Source organism: Oncorhynchus keta, chromosome 24 (genome assembly GCF_023373465.1).
Source record: "Oncorhynchus keta strain PuntledgeMale-10-30-2019 chromosome 24, Oket_V2, whole genome shotgun sequence".
Classification (NCBI taxonomy): Eukaryota; Metazoa; Chordata; class Actinopteri; order Salmoniformes; family Salmonidae; genus Oncorhynchus; species Oncorhynchus keta.
In genome coordinates this window covers 10329570-10337069 of record NC_068444.1, presented here as the reverse complement: position 1 = coordinate 10337069, position 7500 = coordinate 10329570, and positions in this window count along the sequence as shown.

Below are 7500 nucleotides of genomic sequence, written 5' to 3'. Positions count from 1 at the left end.
GTCTGATGAGGTATCTGATGATGAGGTGTCTGATGAAGTGTCTGATAGGGTGTCTGACGAGGTGTCTGATGAGGTGTCTGATGAGGTGTCGCAGACCAGCAGTAATTTAATCTTTCCTTGGCACTGCTTGTATCCCAAATGGCACCCAAATCCCCATATGGTGCAATAACTGTCAAAAGTAGTGCACTATATAGTGAGTAGGATGCCATTTGGGACTGAACTGCTGCCTCACTAACAGCCTCTCTGCATGGGGGAAGATACATTTTTCAGCGGCTTTGATACCGATGAACACCGTGATAAACCTGTCATATTCTGTGGTTGGAAAAAACTTCACATCATCTCAACCAACTGAAGTGTCGATTTGGATCCGATCAATTACTGCACGATGAATCATTTACACTTACTGCACAATTAATCATTTACGCTTACTGCATAATGAATCATTCACAATTACTGCACGGTGAATCATTTACACTTACTGCACAATTAATCATTTACGCTTACTGCATAATGAATAATTTAAGCTTACTGCATAATAAATCATTTACACTGACTGCACAATGAATCATTTAAATTAACTGCACAATGATTCATTTACACTGACTGCATGATGAATCGTTTACACTGACTGCATGATGAATCGTTTACACTGACTGCACGATGAATCAAGAAAACTAACTGCACAATGAATCATTCACACTTACTGCACAATGAATCATAAATCATTCACACTTACTGCACAATGAATCATTCACAATTACTGCTCAGTGAATCATTCACAATTACTGCACAATGAATCATTTACACTTACTGCATAATGAATCATTTACGCTTACTGCATAATGAATCATTTACACTGACTGCACAATGAATCATTTACACTAACTGCACAATGATTCATTTACACTGACTGCATGATGAATCGTTTACACTGACTGCACGATGAATCGTTTACACTGATCATTCACACTTATGAATCAATCAATGAATCATTCACTTACTGCACAATGAATCATTCACAATTACTGCACAATGAATCATTCACAATTACTGCTCAGTGAATCATTCACAATTACTGCACAATGAATCATTTACACTTACTGCATAATGAATCATTCACAATTACTGCACAATGAATCATTTACACTGACTGCACAATGAATCATTCACAATTACTGCACAATGAATCATTCACATTACTGCACAATGAATCACAATTACACACAATGAATCATTCACAATTACTGAACAATGAATCATTCACACTTACTGTACAATGAATCATAAATCATTCACACTTACTGCACAATGAATCATTCACAATTACTGCTCAGTGAATCATTCACAATTACTGCACAATGAATCATTCACAATTACTGCACAATTAATCATTCACAATTACTGCACAATGAATCATTCACAATTACTGCACAATGAATCATTCACAATTACTGCACAATGAATCATTCACAATTACTGCACAATGAATCATTCACAATTACTGCACAATGAATCATTCACAATTACTGCACAATGAATCATTCACAATTACTGCACAATGAATCATTCACAATTACTGCACAATGAATCATTCACAATTACTGCACAATGAATCATTCACAATTACTGCACAATTAATAATTCACAATTACTACACAATGAATCATTCACAATTACTACACAATGAATCATTCACAATTACTGCACAATGAATCATTCACAATTACTACACAATGAATCATTCACAATTACTACACAATGAATCCACCCCCAAAAAAGAACTTGTGAATTTAATGTGATCTGCTTTCCATATTGTGTTGTTGCCATAGGAAGTTGTTGCTAGGTAAGTAGGCTATGCAAACAATCCCCCAGGTGAAAATAACATATTGAATTCATTGTGTGCGTGTGTGTGTGTGTGTGTGTGTGTGTGTGTGTGTGTGTGTGTGTGTGTGTGTGTGTGTGTGTGTGTGTGTGTGTGTGTGTGTGTGTGTGTGTGTGTGTGTGTGTGTGTTTTGACTTTCTTATTATCATAATAGTTACTGTATCAGTTGCTGTTGCCTGCTAGCAGTCTCTGGTGTTAACTCCTGCCCTGGGTGATCGTATTATTCCCACACAGGCAGCCTTGAGTCATGACGAATAACACATGATCGTTAAGGCTTCTCCAAAAACTGCACTCTGGTGCTGCTGATGGTCACTGGTAGCCGATCAAACTCGCAAATGGCCAGTCGCTCTGATGGCCCGGTACTCTGTTGCTCTGTTGTCCATCTAATCACTCTGATATCAATGCAAATTATATCGAAAATCAAAATCAAGCACTTCACGAGAGCCCTGCAATCAGCGTTGGAGTGGAATAGGATCACCTGTTGCATAGCAATAGCCAGCTCCTCATAGCTGGTTGATGCATGGAATGAAACATGTGTTCCTATAAGCCCATGTTGCTCAAACGTTTCTAAAGGCTGGGCCTACTATATTTATACCTCAACTGTCCTAATAATAAACACAGAGCTTCTCTTTACAACTGGACTAGCAAGAAACAGGGGGGCTTTTCAAACCATAGTTTGCAAACCATAGTCACAATGCATCATGTGACCTAGCCCATAGACCTATATAGTTTGATAAGGTTTGTATCGCAACTAAAGTGGCCAAATAGTTGACCATAATAGACCAAGGACTCCTGAAACACAGTTGGAGTGCCAATAGCCTACAGAGCCAGGGGAAACATGACCCCTGGAACAGGGTTGGAGTGCCAATAGCCTACAGAGGCAGGGGAAACATGACCCCTGGAACACGGTTGGAGTGCCAATAGCCTACAGAGGCAGGGGAAACATGACCCCTGGAACACGGTTGGAGTGCCAATAGCCTACAGAGCCAGGGGAAACATGACCCCTGGAACACGGTTGGAGTGCCAATAGCCTACAGAGCCAGGGGAAACATGACCCCTGGAACACGGTTGGAGTGCCAATAGCCTACAGAGGCAGGGGGAAACATGACCCCTGGAAACATGCCAATAGCCTACAGAGGCAGGGGAAACATGACCCCTGGAACACAGTTGGAGTGCCAATAGCCTACAGAGGCAGGGGAAACATGACCCCTGGAACACGGTTGGAGTGCCAATATGACCCTGGAACACAGAGCCAGGGGGAAACATGACCCCTGGAACACGGTTGGAGTGCCAATAGCCTACAGAGGCAGGGGAAACATGACCCCTGGAACACGGTTGGAGTGCCAATAGCCTACAGAGCCAGGGGAAACATGACCCCTGGAACACGGTTGGAGTGCCAATAGCCTACAGAGGCAGGGGAAACATGACCCCTGGAACACGGTTGGAGTGCCAATAGCCTACAGAGGCAGGGGAAACATGTGTTCTTTTAAGCCCAGTCATTTTGTAATTGTGTGTAAAAACAGAGTTTCCACTGGCCAGTGGTCACTTTTTAAAAGAAGATCCCAGCTTTCTCGTCGCTATTGTATTTATTGTTATATTCTCAAAATAAAGCACATGAATCCACTTTACAACCTGTGTAGCTAACCTGGCATATTAAACACGTGACCAAGGGAAGGATTTGCTCTGTTTGACTCCATTACATTCAGGTGCTTGTCAAATAGTGAATGAGAGACTGATGAGGTGTGTTGCAGCCTGCGTAAGAAACAGAGCAGAGCTCATGTCTTTCATGAGATTCTATTCAAATCATCATTGGAGTCACATCATGCGCATCATGCATCCTTACAATGTATTAAAAATCCAAACATATTGTATAGCCTAACATTTGTATCACAACTAAAGTTGCATAAATAACTCTAAATAAAGCATGAAGGAGAACCTGTTTCAGGTTACCACTTTGTTATTAACAGCTCACCACAGAATGATGTCACAATGCAATCACAATATTCTTTATATGTTATTATTAAGCTATGTTCAATTGTATTCTTCTACCTATAAAATAATGTCAAATAATGCCACAGGAATTATAAACTAATCTTGTCTGCTTAATGAACTACAGTAGTGTAGCCCACAGCCGTATGGCATAGTCAGATCAGGACCTAACATAAGCACAACTAAGGATAACTCAGAATATGCTATTATGTTCTTCCGAAATAGAATACATTTCCTTCATATCATAATGTTTATTTAGACCTGCCAAAAATAAATCATGAATTTATTGTGATGGTGTAGGCTATATTAAATGGATTTATGAGACTTATTCAAATGTAGAGTGCCTGGATTGTAGGCTACGTGTGGAAGCTCAGAGATGCTAAACATATTTACGGTAATTAACGGTAAATTACCATGAGACTGGTAGTTATTTGCATGACAGTTACCTGCTGACAAAAATGTCATGACTGCCACAGCCCTACTCTCCATTAGCACTTAGAGTGTTACAACCATTTTTCCTCTGTCCAAGGTCTCGGCAGACCTCTTTAGACTGGTTTTAAAGGCCGTTTGGGAGGTGCTAAAGCTCACCGACTGGGGTTTGGAAGGCAGTGGAGCTGGTAGCGTTGCTTAGGAGCCCTGATATCTTCCCGTTAGGCTTTCTTTGATTTCACCTCAAGGTTCCTCAATGTAGATAAACAACCACACTGCTATGATTGTCTTAGAAGAGGCTTGTTGTTGTTGTTGTTGTTGTTGTTGGATGCGTTCTAATACAAATATGATCATATAAATATATAATGTAAGGAAATATGATCATTTAGCAGAAGTTTTGAATCCAATGCGACTTGGACGTCAACGTTGACAGTAACTGTTTCCCATGTTGGAATCAAATCTACAATCCACCATTCTCTAAAGCACAATGCACTGAGCCACTGGGACCAAATGATCACCCTGCAGCATCATCATGGTCCACCCTACTGTGAGCCACTGGGACCAAATGATCACACTGCAGCATCATCATGGTCCACCCTACTGTGAGCCACTGGGACCAAATGATCACACTGCAGCATCATCATGGTCCACCCTACTGTGAGCCACTGGGACCAAATGATCACACTGCAGCATCATCATGGTCCACCCTACTGTGAGCCACTGGGACCAAATGATCACACTGCAGCATCATCATGGTCCACCCTACTGTGAGCCACTGGGACCAAATGATCACACTGCAGCATCATCATGGTCCACCCTACTGTGAGCCACTGGGACCAAATGATCACACTGCAGCATCATCATGGTCCACCCTACTGTGAGCCACTGATAGAGACATTTCTCCTGCTCATTGTACATCATGATAAGTTACTAGTAAAGGAGGCATGACAGGTGTGGGGTTTTTATCCCTCTGATGATCAAAGGGAGGCTCAATAGAGAGTTGTGTTAGTCTCCAGGGTTATCCATTCTGTGCAGATACTGTCAAACGGCACCCTATTCCCTACATAGTGCAGTACTTTGACCAAGTTCCATAGGGATCTGGTTGAAAGTAGTGCACTACTGTCTATAGGGAACAGTGTGCCATTTAGGATGTAACCAGGGCCTGCTTCATGTATAACACCACCTAGCCTATCCCCACTCCTCGTTTGGGGTCAGTATTGGGACTTGTTCTCTTTACTATTTATACTGTGGAAATAATATTGGTTTATCTGTTAAAACGTGTAATATTCATTTGTATGAGGACGACACTGTTACAGTGCTTTCGTAATCTATTCAGACCCCTTGACATTTTGTTACGTTACAGCCGTAATCTAAAATTGATTAAATTGTTTTTTCCCTCATCAATCTACACACAATACCCCATAATGACATCACAATACCCCATAATGACATCACAATACCCCATAATGACATCACAATACCCCATAATGACAAAGCGAAAACAGGTTTTTAGAATTTGTGGGTGAATGTATATAAAAGACAAACCTGAAACATCACATTTACAGAAGTATTCAGACCCTTTACTCAGAACTTTGTTGAAGCGCCTTTGGCAGCGATTACAGCCTTGAGTCTTCTTGGGTATGATGCTACAAGCTTGGCACACCTGTATTTAGGGAGTTTCTCTCATTCCTCTCTGCAGATTCTCTCAAGCTCTGTCATGTTGTGTGGGGAGCGATCCTGCACAGCTATTTTCAGGTCTCTCCAGAGATGTTCGATAGGATTCAAGTTCAGGCTCTGGTTGGGCCACTCAAGGACATTCAGAGATTTGTCCCGAAACCACTCCTGCGTTGTCTTGGCTGGATGCTTAGGGTTGTTGTCCTGTTGGAAGGTGAACCTTTGCCCCTGTCTGAGGTCCTGAGTGCTCTGGAGAAGGTTTTCATCAAAGATCTCTCTGTACTTTGCTCCATTCATCTTTCCCTCAATCCTGACTAGTCTCTCATTCCTGTCGCTGAAAAACATCCATACAGCATGATGCTGCCACCACCATGCTTCACCGTAGGGATAGTGCCAGGTTTCCTCCAGATGTGACACTTGGCATTCAGCCCTTTTTGGTTTCATCAGACGAGCGAATCTTGTTTCTCATGGTCTGAGAGTCTTTAGGTGCCTTTTGGCTAACTTCAATCGGGTTGTCATGTATATTTTACTGAGGAGTGGCCACTCTACCACAAAGGCCTGATTGGTGGAGTGCTGCAGAGATGGTTGTCTTTCTGGAAGGTTCTCCCATCTCAACAGAGGAAATATAGAGCTCTGTCAGAGTGACCATCGGGTTCTTGGTCACCTCCCTGATCAAGACCCTTCTCCCTGGATTGCTCAGTTTGGCCAGGCGGCCAGCACTAGGAAGAGTCTTGGTGGTTCCAAACTTCTTCCATTTAAGAATGATGGAGGCCTCTGTGTTCTTGGGGACCTTCAATGCTGCAGAAATGTTTTGGTACCCTTCCCCAGATCTGTGCCTCGACACAATTCTGTATCGGACCTCTATGTACAATTAATTCGACCACATGGTTTTTGCTCTGACATGCAACTGTGGGACCTTATATAGACAGGTATGTGCCTTTCCAAATAATGTCCAATCAATTGAATTTACCATTTTAAAATAAGGCTGTGACGTAACAAAATGTGGAAAAGGGGTGTGAATATTTCTGAAGGGACTGTATGTATGCTATTGCCCCAACTGTTGACCAAGCTATGTTAGATCTGCAATCTGACCTTGTTGCCTTTACAGAAAGCCCTGGTTGGTTCAAAACGTGTACGTAATGTCGGCAAGACTCAATATATATTGTTCTCTAATTCTCACAAAAATGTTTCAGCTGGACTACATATCCCATGGAAGAACATTGACCTTGATCAATCCCTCCTGTGAACCCGTTGACCTTGATCAATCCCTCCTGTGAACCCGTTGACCTTGATCAATCCCTCCTGTGAACCCGTTGACCTTGATCAATCCCTCCTGTGAACCCGTTGACCTTGATCAATCCCTCCTGTGAACCCGTTGACCTTGATCAATCCCTCCTGTGAACCCGCACTGAGTGAAATGACTGAAACGGCCCCTTATATCAGCCAGCAAAGCTGTAGTGGGGTGTTCATTCGGCTAATGTAGCAGAAGCTTGTTATTTCAACAAAGTGGTGAAGCAATCATATAA